Source organism: Patella vulgata, chromosome 4 (assembly GCF_932274485.2).
Source record: "Patella vulgata chromosome 4, xgPatVulg1.2, whole genome shotgun sequence".
NCBI classification, from domain to species: Eukaryota; Metazoa; Mollusca; class Gastropoda; family Patellidae; genus Patella; species Patella vulgata.
In genome coordinates this window covers 50,045,913-50,058,459 of record NC_065882.2, presented here as the reverse complement: position 1 = coordinate 50,058,459, position 12,547 = coordinate 50,045,913, and the positions used below count along the sequence as shown (strand labels likewise).

Sequence of the window (12,547 nt, the reverse complement as noted above, 5' to 3'; positions counted from 1 at the left end):
ATAGAAAATAAACTACTTTATAGCAGATACTTTAATATTTATTGAAGGGGTTCTGCAGCGCTAAAATTACACACAGGGTCTTTAAATAAAAGAAAATGTATTAACTGAATTTGTGCAGAATTCAAATCGTATGAACTCCAGTTCAAATTTATTTTACTAACAAATGTTTCATTTCTGTAAAGAAATGAATTAAATTGTAATGAGATATTACCTTAAGTGCAAATTCACATTTTGACATAGCCTCAACTTCAGCCGTGGCCTTGATTCCAAGGGTAGCCTTTTCATCGGATGCGCCTTCCATAGCAGTATGTGTCTGGACATTGTAGTCAAATTCGTAAGTCGTTCCAGGTCGATATCTAAATTTGGATGATTCTGGACAATAAAAAGAAACAAACAAAATTAATCCGATTTACAAGATAATAACGCATCCAAGACTACTAGAACTGTTTTGCATTTACTAGCTCGCAATCGTTTTGTAAAATGAATGGACTGAAATGCAACAAAATAAGAAACACTCACTTATATAACTATTGTTTTTACAAAATCAGACAAAATAAGAAACACTCACTTATATAACTATTTTTTTTTACAAAATCAGACCCTGAATGGTATTCTTCTTTGCTAGTAAAACAATAATATTACTTACCTGTGCATCTTTGTGCACACATATTATTATCGCTTTCATAACGAACATTTATTGGTCCTGAAAAGAGAATACACATTATCGTTCATGAAACCGGGCATTTCATGGAGATTTTTATATTCTGTTAACGTCATAGTAAATTATACCAAACCGGTTATACAAATATTTACAATTTTAAAACAGATGTCAAAATACCAATTTACATTGATGTTTTTATTTTTGAAGAAACGTAGACCGTGGTGGTCATTAATATTATTACAACTGGCTGTGAAATACCGATATCATAATAGCATAATATATGGTTGTAAAATAGTGTTAAGTGGTACTGATCAGAATAACATTCATAGTTGCCACTTACAGTAAAAACTATAGTAAAATAATGGTAAACTATGTAAATTGTATAGACAAACATAAATAGAAAACTTAAAATAATAAGTAAATCAATTAATTGAAGCTTACCTGCGAGAACTCCTGCCACAAGGGCTGCTAGTAGCAGTATTCTGGCCTCCATAGTATACCGTGAGACCGACGTTTTCAATATCTGTTCATGTGTAAATCTGCTAAACTAAATTCTAATTGGGTCTTTTATACCCTCAGATTAATAGCCCAGATATCAAAGTCTAAAACTTGAGTTCGATCTATGTAATTGTGTTAACAAAGGCCATTATCAAGCACGCTGGTGACTGTCATCGACCAAAATGTGCCTAGCAATAGGTCAGAGTCCTTAAGATAATGCAATTGACATCCCTGATATAATTTATGCAATTATTAATTTAGCCAGTGAAATAGTTTTTTTTTCTGTTGAAACTGAATTAAATATTAAAAGATTTAGATAGGGAACTCTTATGTAGCAAAAAGGCTCTATTTCGATTGATGTTTCTTCGGCCCATTGCTAATGTTTGAAAGTGGGAAGTGTTGGAATAAAATAAAATATTCTTGATTCAGAAGCCATGTCCATATCACTGTTTTTATTTCTTAATTTTTATTCCGTAAATCCAATAAATGACATATCTATGAGAAGCTATATTATTATAAATAGCAGATAGCCCTCGTTGATAAAACATTCTAAAAAATAGGGTTCCATCAAGAAAATCGAAAACCACATTCGAAAAATGATCTACTCTTAGAATTACAAATTCAGATATTTTCCGTTCGTATTTCTACTAAACATTTCTTTCGGACATCCGGACTTCTGTAGCGGAGAAATGTTAGAGCTGGCAAAATCAATGAAATGGGTGATAGAGATAGTAATTTTATGTTATCGTTGTACATGTAAGAATGGTAATTTAATGTGATGGTTGCAAGCGATAGTGTTTTAGTGACAATGCTGTATGAAATATTGAAATGGTTGTACGAAATGGCGTTGTAATGAGAAGATTATACAAGGTGGTTTTATATAATGTGATAGTGTTATGGTTGTATGAATAGTTTTTTAGTGGGAAGATTTACGAAATGGTGTTATAATGAGATGGTTGTGCGAAATGGTGTTATAGTGAGATGGTTGTGTGAGATGGTTTTGTGGAGAGAAGGTTGTAAGAGATGGTGCAGTAGGGGTGATAGTTGTGCAAGACGGTGTTATAGGGAGAAAGTTGTGTTGATGGTGTTGTAGTGAGAAGGTTGTATGAGATGGTGTTGTAAAGAGAAGACTGTACGAGAAGGTGTTATTGTGAGTTAGGTGTGCAAACTACTGATACAAATTACAAAAGACGTTGTTAGGTATGTAAACTCTACAAATAAATTAAATGGTATTACACAACCTTCTTCGCGCCAAAAAGAATAGAGTTTGTAAGAAATGGAGCACGGTACCGTTGAATGGAATGGAAGTTTTAAGCATTAATCTGATTTGGTTCTGTCACTTTAATTAGAAAAAAAAAGAATGACCTTTTTGATGCGATATCAACAATTTAGGGGTCCCCCCCCCCCGCCCCTCCTTTTAATCCCTGTAAGAGTTTCCGCTGTGTAGGTTTAGTTGTAAATGGCCCCCTAATCAAAGGTGTTAAGTTTTTATTGTATTTGATTGTTATTTTTGTTGCATATTCTGTATATATTTGCCTACTATGCACATACCTGTATCATTTGTACCTTGTGTTAATATGTTCATTTACTAAATGCTAATCAAAGAAGACACACGTCATCATGTGACTACCAGACTAATGAACCAGATTGTGAAATCCGAGGGCAAGTATATTAGAATTTGCAACAATTTGACATTTGTAATGCGATGCAGAGATGTTGCCATTATTCCCAATGGATTACTCCCAAAACACCAGTCCAGTCTGCCGCAACTTATAATATTCTAAGGAAAGCCGTTAAGTGTCTTGTCAAAGAACGAATTCAACACTTTAGAAATGAGAAACAAAAACTGTTAAAATTAATTAGTGAACAACATGCAGAACTCGAATCCTTACTTTCCTCAGAAGATTATAATTCAATACGATGAATGAAAGTCAAAGCTAACTCCTTACTTGATGAACAAGTGATTATGGACACCAATGACTATGTGGATACCTTGAACAGCCTACTACAAGACACCAAAACCTACCAAAGAATCGGGAAAGATCCCACAGCCACGAAACCAATCTGCGAAACGTCTCACCTCATTGAAAGACAAAATACAGATCAAATCAGCACTCTTACTATACTCTGAATCCCTCTCACCCTAGACCACCATATGCACGTGCCACAATTGAGCTTCACAAGAACCCGGTCAAGACTCGCTTACTGTTTTGTTCCCGAGATTCAGTATATTACAATACAGCAAAATTCTTAACTTTCAAATGTGTGTCTGACACCATGTCAGACTGGATGAACATTCTGTCTGACATTTTAATTTTTCGGTCGGACATAATATTCTGACATTTAGGTTGGCACAAAGTCTATCAAGATATATTATGTTGACTAATATCTTTTGCGACCCACGTGACTTGAGCCAGGGCAGTTTTGCTTAGTTTTCGTTTGTTGGACGAAATTGTTTTTGATTTGTCACGGATATAGAAATGAATGAATAATTGGGTCACGCTTCCTGCGGATTTAAAATACACACCACCCATTGAGAACTTAGCTATTTGTTGTATGATTAAATAAAGTATGATCGAGACTTTGAGTTATTGTTCATTACAATATAAATCCCAAATTTCATCGGCACCCATCATCCGATAATATAGCTTCCCGTCTATGACAGTGTTGGCCTAATCACGCGACAATTTGGGGTGTGGATAATTATTTTACTGTAGTTTACGAACTTGTAAGAAATTTTAAACAGGAAGCCTATTTTGTAAATAAAAGGTTCTATGCTGAAATACATACAACCGAATTACACCATTCGACTGACAACTGTTCAGTGCGTATCGGCATTGGATTTATTGAAAATATCAAATCTCCGAAGCGTGACATCGTATGTATTGTGTAAGATTAAGAATATATGTGACAAAAATCGCTAAATTTTAGTATTCGGCATCTACGATAAATTTTCATAATCCCGTCATGGCCATAGAAGCAAGCCCGCGTGGTTGATTGACTAGATGTGACATGTTTCAGATAAAATAGACTTTTATGTGCATTTCCAACTGTGGGTTGTTATTTAGCCAACGAGTTATAAAATATCGAGCTACAATAGAAAGTAAAGTTAGACTTAGAATTTCGCGAAAGGTAGCAATCTACTGTACTTTCATTTTCCGAAAATGGCGATAATCTGCCGATAAATTTTTCCACGAACAAATCAGCAAAGTCTTTCATTGTCGACTCAAGCAATTTTTGCCATAAAAAGACTACAGTCTGCGATATCACCTCGGTGGAAGCGGACGTAAAATACAACTAACACTAACTTCAGCCGGTGCCATTCTTTCCTACAATATAGTAGATTTGTTCACCCAAATCCCCGTAGCTCAGACGATCCAAATACATAAAAAAAAAATCAATGGCTTAGAGACCCCACTGGACACCAACTTAACCACTGATAATATCACTCAACTGTTACATTACTGTATAACTGCCACTTACTGTAGATGGTGAATGGTGTGATAAATATTATCAACAAATACATGGCCTGCCTATGGGTAACCCACTATCGCCACTACTGTCAGAAGTATTCATAACCAGTTTTGAAACTGATGCATTACAGACTTCCCCCATCAAACCCCGTTCTTGGTATCGCCGGGTTGATGATGCATTTGTGGTCCTCAATAATAACGACAAACCAGTATCGCTACTCCAACATCTGAATAGTCAACAAACGAGGATAAAATTCTAAATGTAAACCGAAACTGATGACAGTACAGTCTCCCATTTCTTGATGTCTTAGTGACTAAATCTGACAACAAATTCTCCACTACTGTTTATAGGAAACCAACTCATACTGACCAATACATTCACTATAAATCAAATCCATCATCACCATTCTAATCAGGCGCACCACCAAGATATGAGAAGGCGAAAGTTTACCCGCGGAATTAGAGCATTAAAAGAACGTTTTCATAAACAATAACAGTTACCCCACCCATCTGGTTCTGGTTAATGATGTCATCACCACCACCAGAGAGAACCAAGAACGCCAAATACTGACCACTCTGGCATCAGAATAACCATCCCGTTTCACGGCAAAATCTCTTACCAGATCAGAAGGTTGATGAAACAAAAAGTGAGCATAGACGTCACCTTCTCAAGCGGCATAACCATACAAAATTTACTGCAAGCTAATGCTAAAACAAAACAATCCAACCCCCACAGCCCAAAGGATACATTTACGAAATAACTTGCTCGTGCAACGAAAAGTTTGTAGGTGAAAAGAAGCGTCCACTCGATGTACGAATAAAAGAGCACAAGTCACTAGCTTCCACCAATTCCCCAGCCGTAGCAGAGCATATTATTATCAACGGCCATCATACAATCCTGTGGAATCAAGCAAGAACCCTTGCAGTAAATCATCACCAGAAGAAAACCAGGAAATTTCAATATAAAACGCACCAAGCCCAAGTTAAACCTTGATGTGGGACTCTTTGTCCAGTTTTTTTTATATAGTCTAATTGTACTTTTTTACATATCTTGATTTTCAGTACTTATCCAATTTTACAGTCTGATAATATATTTCACTTTTATTGACTTTCAGTTTATTGAATAAATATATTTATAGTTTCCCTCGTCTAGGTTTATAGTCTTAATAACAGGTTTCATGATTTTCAGCATGCAGAATTAATACCTTTCGGTGCTTATCCAGTTTTACAGTCTAGTTATGGTTTTCAGTACTTATGCAGTTTTACAGTCTGATAATATATTTCACATGTATTGATTTTCAATTCATTGAATTAATATATTTAAGATTTCCCTCGTCCAGCTTTATAGTCTAATAGGTTTTATCTTTCATGATTTCCAGCTTATTGAAGTGATACATTTATGGTTTCCCTTGCATCAACGATCACTCTTGTTCAGGAGCTTATGATGAACTTATACATTGATTCAAATACTTTTCTTCTATTTCAGTGCATATCCAGTTTTTTCACAGCATAATTATACATTTTACGTTATCTTGGTTTTCAGTACTTATCCAGTTTTGCAGTCTGATGATATATTTCACATTTCTTGATTTTCAGTTTATTGAATTAATATATTTACGGTTCCCCTCGTCCAGTTTTTTAAAGTCTAATAAGTTATAATATTTATAGCATGGCCACGTGCGCGCTGTGTCATAAGACCTGTCATTTAGTCAACTGGCGTTGTTTCGAATCCACGGTTGTACGTGACAAGGAAGGGGGTAGCCTGTCCAACCTCATGAGTTTTCTCCGGGTCCTCCGGTTTCCTCCCACTACTAAAGACCCCTACGTGCAAGCGAATTATTGAAATAGAATTAAACCATATGTTAGTCCCGAAATGACCTGGTTTGTGTCGAGTGGACGTTAAACATCATTTCTCTCTCTCTCTCTTTATATCACGGCTTTCATGAGTTAACAGGTTTAAACATCTAGGCCGTAGGCTGAGATGTTAAACCTGTTAACGAATGAAGCGTGCTATAAATGACTTGTAACATTGACACCTGCTCAACATGCTTGTTGTTATTATACAGAAAACCCACCCCACTTCTCTATATGATTTCTACTAAAACTAGTGTAAACCAGCAATAGAGTGCAATAACTTTGAACATGTCTAGTTATTGCACGGTTAAGCTCCACCCAATCAACTAGAGGGAAAACAATCTGCTTATTCAACGAAAATAACACAGGAAGATTTCCCGTCCATATTACAATAGGTTTTAATCTTTCATGATTTTCAGTTTATTGAATTAGTATATTAACGGCTTCCCTCGTCCAGTTATATAGTCTAATGATAGGTTTTATCTTTCATGATTTTCTGTTTATTGAATTAATATATTTTTTTTATATTTTCTTCTCCCTTGCATCTGCGATCAGAGGTTCACTCATACCCCCATACATACATATTTCTCTTTAAATTATAGTTTATCTGTAGCTCGGGTTAATTGGTTTCCCAGTAATAGTATTAATACATTGATCTTTATAAATAATAGGATCCCCCACCCCTTTTCATCCCCGTAAGAGTTTCCGCTGTGAAGGTTTAGTTGTAAATGCCCCTCTAATCAAAGGTGTTAAGTTTTCATTGTATTTGATTGTTATTTGTGTTGCATAGTCTGTATATATTTGCCTACTATTCACATACCTGTATCATTGTATTTGATTGTTTTCATTGTATTTGATTGTTATTTGTGTTGCATAGTCTGTATATATTTGCCTACTATTCACATACCTGTATCATACGCCGCTTAGTATTAAACTCAGTAATTGTGTATCCATAAAATTGTACCTTGTGTTAATATGTTCAATTACTAAATGCGAATCAAAGAAGACATATTTAGGAAATATTTTTACACCCATTTTAAAAAGTCAGTATTTGGTCACGTGCATGCGTTCATTTTTCAAAATATTCTCAATAGATTTAGACCGTTCTTTCTTTCCTGCTAATTTAAAATGCTTGAGTCTCGAGTTGCTGGTAAATGAATTAGGAAAGAAAAAAAAATTAACGTTTGAAGATGTTTAAAAGAACGGGGAAATTAGTCTTATTGCTGTATTTAGAGACGAGTGTCTGCTGATTGAAATAATTCTGGCCTGCTATCCGGGACTAAAAAAGGAGTAACTCTTGGCAACAAAGATGACCGCTTCGGGAGTTTTATGCATTGCAATTCGTAATAACATCCTCAAAAATACCCTATAAAACTATGACAGTGATGTCTAACCTAAGATTCTAGTGGTTGCTATGTATACTGTTCTGGCGTGTTGTCAATGTCAATTTTGGCATGATGTCGATTAGGCCTATATTTCAGCTGCTATTTTCGACTCCCTCATTGTATTTTCAGGCGATTTCTTGTGACTAATGATAGACCGGAGGCTCTGCGCGGGGGGAAATCCACGCGGCCTTTAGGCTGGAGTCCAGCCATGAAACTATTCAATTGTTTTTTTTTTCAGACAACTAGTATCATTATGTATAGCATTCGTTGTAAAACTAATTCGGAGAGAATTTGATTTTTAAATCAGTTTTTACGTATTTTTAAAACAGATTCCGAAGCGTTTTGGTTCTGTTATGCAAGATCATTTTCGACGTTCCGAAGTAAATGTTCGGTGCTAAGACCACCTAAAGATAAATTTTAAATGTTCTTATTATTAATTAGAACAGGTTTCGCTTTAGTTTTTATATTTTACGCTGAAATTTATTTCTTTAAATCTTCCTAGTGCTAAAACGGAAAATGTGACCTTTTGACCTCTGGGGTCACAAAGAACAAAGGTGAATTTAGCAAGTTTACATTTTTATTGAAAGTGTGATTACTTTCGATCATTTTCAGCTTATTTTCATGATACAAGAATGACTGCGCATTCACTTTCATTGCAAATGAACCCATTTGACATTTGACCCCCAATATCTCGAAAACGCCCCAACGGCGGACTGATTACCACTCGGCATCGTATTCTACGCAAAATTTTACTCTAGGAAAGTTGAGTCTGGTTTTGTACCCATTAGATGGACACCCCACCCCCCTGCACTGAGCCTCCAAACTATATGACTTATTATTAGGTAGATCATGTTAGTCAGCCTTTAATCAAAGCTTGATTTAAAAGGAAATTCTACCTGATTAAGTAAAAATTGGTGAGTGAAGCTAGCCTACAAAAAAAGAAAACAAATTTGTCCATACTGTCACTGCCTAGTTACGAATATATCTGGATATCTGAAAACGGTTTTGATTAATTTATGACTGATTTTCTACTGTTTTATATATTTCATAAATGAGGTTTCATAAAAGGTGATGTTTAACAATGGTGTGATAGTCATGTTAGCAGAATCTTTTGAAGATATTTGCCAATAAAGATTTGAGTTGAGGAAGATCATTGAGCACAGAAATGAAAAAAAGTACACTGCAATATTTATACGCAGTAAATCGCCTTGATAAGTATGAGGGGGTTTATTGTCCAGTCCACCACACTTTTCGACCTATCAGAATCGAGGAAATTTCTAATTTGTGCTACTATTAAAGTGGAAAAAAACTGTCATTTTGAACTCTTAATAAAACCGAAAGTTATACTTCATGACCGAACTGTTTTTTATATTAATTGTTAGTAGGCACCAGGGTCATCATACATACAAAGCTCAAGGTCATGGAAAGGTTAGGTCGCATTCAAGAAGGTGAAAAGTCGAACAAACTTCAAAGTGAAACCGGAAGTAAACAAAATTGAAATTCAAAAATCGGCTCCTAAATGATTGTTGCCATTTGGAGTAGGTTCAATACAAAAAAAACATTTTCGAAAATCGGAATTAAAATGGCGGCTGAATATCGATTTGAATGTTTTTTGTAAAATCCAATATGGCAGCCAAGCGGTTGAAAATGAAAGATGATACCATATGTCATTTTTTGTCTATTTTTTTAAAATGAAGAGAACTATTCATGTTCCGGAAACATCGGAAGGCCTCGTTAATTTCCGGAAGTCACAAATTTTTTTAATCTGCCATTTTGAAGGCATCGACGTATTCCTTATTCCTACCAAGTTTCAACTTGATACCTCAAATAGTGACGGAGATATGCCATCTTGAATGTCGAAAAAATGACGAAGAAAACTTTCGCAAATCTTTGATGCTAATATTAATCAAGCGACCCTCCGAATTTCGAAAAACCGTCAGTCAGAGCCCATATGAGATTCGTCCAAAGAATCCAAAAATGAAAACCCGAAGAAGATCCGTCCCATCCGTAAAACACTTCATGTTCGTCAAAAATGACCCAATTTATATTTAATAAATCGATGCACGGAGGTCAACCACATCTACGTTGGCAGAATGTTTGCACCATTTACAGTTTTGACTGCACAAACTGACTTACTAAATTCCGCACAAAAAAAAAATTATTTTATAATGCGCTTTATGCACAAGGTTGTGCTCAAAGTGCAATACAATTACCATACTGTTCTCTAGAATAGGAAGATACGGATTAAGACTAGTAAACGCTTCCTCTTATCTCATGATGGGAATGTAGTGCCTATATTTATAACAATATTTCTTACATTTTGATCTAGAATCGAAGAAGAGTGTTTGAATTCCCATTTCGTGCTATGTTTGGGTGAATATTCATGATTTGGGTAGGAAAGACCAGTAAGTAAACAGACATGAATTAGAGTGATCGCCTGCTAAACTGACGTCACTGCCTAGAGATTCCTTTGACCAGGCCTAGCAAAAATATAAAATGCCATCCCCTTGGGCTCTTCGTGGTTGGGATCATCGGAAAGTTAAACAAACATGTTATAGGCCAAGAAATGTCATGGATATAACATTGAAGCCAGGGGTGGGAGAGTGAATTGCTATAAATAGATGAGCCAAAGAGATGGTGAAACTCAATGGTGGTCTGCCTCCATACAAGTAAAGCCTGGTTAACTACCTTTATCCCTAGACTCTTTAAATCATAGCAGGTGTTCCAATATATATACTATTCAAAAAAAGTAGGGGATATTTGATTTTGGGGGCATAATACTAAAATATGCAAATGACTACGAAAAAAGTCACTATAGAACCTAACAGAAGAAACATTTCCAGTTACATGTGACGCCCAAACGCACCATTAGCTACCGCATGGAATGCAGGTGATGCTTGGGATCATCATGGGGGTCCAACCCAAGATTTGCACGACTCTGACTTTAAATGTTACAGTCAGTGTGGCATTGAATTCCAAGGTTGAAAAATAAGTTTAATTATTTTAGTGACCAGAAAACAAATTTTGAGATGCGTCGGCTTACCCAAAATGAAAGGTTACGTGCCCTTGGCATGCTACAGATCGGCACAACACAGGCGGTTGTGGCGCGGACGATGAATGTTTCTCAGTCTGTCATAAGCAGGCTATGGTCCAGATACCGTGATACACAATCTGTACAGGACAGACCACGCTCAGGTCGACCAAGGGCGACAACTCAAGCCCAGGATCGATTTATCCGTACCTTGGCCTTGAGAAATCGTGTCATCACAGCAAATCAGATCAGCGCTCGTCTTCAAACAGACACTGGTGTGAGAGTGAGTGGCCAGACGATTCGGAATCGACTGCATAGGGGTCACCTTCGCGCCCGACGTCCTCGCGTGATCCCTTGTTTGAGAGATCATCACATTCAGGCAAGACGTCGTTGGTGTAGGGATCGTCAACACTGGGATAATCGACGCTGGAGCAATGTGATGTTTTCAGATGAGTCAAGGTTCACTGTTGATTTTTTGGACAGACGTAGGAGGGTGTGGCGTCGTCGAAACGAGCGCTTCCATGACGTTAACGTCATCAGACATGATCGATTTGGGGGTGGTTCTGTTATGGTGTGGGGAGGCATTACTGTTGCTGGAAGAACGGCTTTACATGTTGTTGCAGGGCGTGTTACAGGCCAGTACTACCGGGACAACATCTTGGCAGTCCATGTTGTGCCGTTCGCACGACGTCATGGCCGCCGTTTCATCTTCCAGGATGACAACGCAAGATGTCACAGGGCCAGGATCGTTACAGGTTACCTCCAACAACAGAACATCACCACATTACCTTGGCCAGCACTGAGTCCCGACCTCTCCCCCATCGAGCATGTCTGGGACATGCTTGGACAGAGGTTACGTCAACGTCAACAACGTCCTGCCAATGTCCAAGTACTTGCTGCTGCGTTGCAACAGGAATGGGACAATCTGGACCAAAATGACCTTAGACGTCTCATTAGGAGTATGCCACGTCGGATCAATGCTTGTTTGGCAAACAGAGGAGGATTTACCCTTTACTGACTTGGTTGTGATGCTGTGGTAACTTTGCTGTTTGACCCCGGGTATCATTTTACCCTTATAATGGCCAGTCTGTGCCTTACTTAGTCTAACGATCATTTGGAATAAATCGATGAATGTGAACTTCATTTCATTTTGTCATTTGTTTCTTCGTCAGTTTCATTAGGTGACTTTAATAACACTTAAAAATCAAATATCCCCTATTTTTTTTTGAATAGTATATGTACGCTGAACAAAGACCGCAACATTTTGGGTTTGTTTTTTGTTTTTTGTTTTTGTGTGTGTGTGTGTGTGTGGGTGTGTAAACGCATATACCACCCTACTGGTGTATTGCAATATTGTCTAGATTTAGTGTTGGCCCAAATGGTTTTTTCTCAGTTGGTTAAAATAAATCAGCCACGTCTTATCCCAGAGATGTATTCTCTCTAGATAACCAGATAACCATTAATAGTTAAATGCACATGGTTGTGTCAGTATACAAATCAGTGGTGTGCAGAGAGAGAGGGGGGGGGGCAAGGGGATGACGACCCGGGCATCCATTTTAGGGTGGCGCCCAATCAACGAGTTAAATTAAAACTAAGTTTTTTTTTAAATTTGAAATCATCGCTGTTAACTTTGATATACAAGCTG

The 12,547-nt window shown here is 36.9% G+C and overlaps 1 long non-coding RNA gene across 1 annotated transcript; it reads right to left on the bottom strand.

Annotated features, from left to right (window-relative positions):
- Positions 1–221: 221 nt before the first annotated feature.
- Positions 222–1,183, bottom strand: LOC130012359 (uncharacterized). Its single transcript, XR_008787796.1, has 3 exons — positions 1,103–1,183; positions 647–703; positions 222–372 (listed from the first exon to the last, which is right to left on the bottom strand). It is a non-coding gene; the product is annotated as an uncharacterized LOC130012359 (long non-coding RNA).
- Between the last annotated feature and the right edge of the window lie 11,364 nt (positions 1,184–12,547).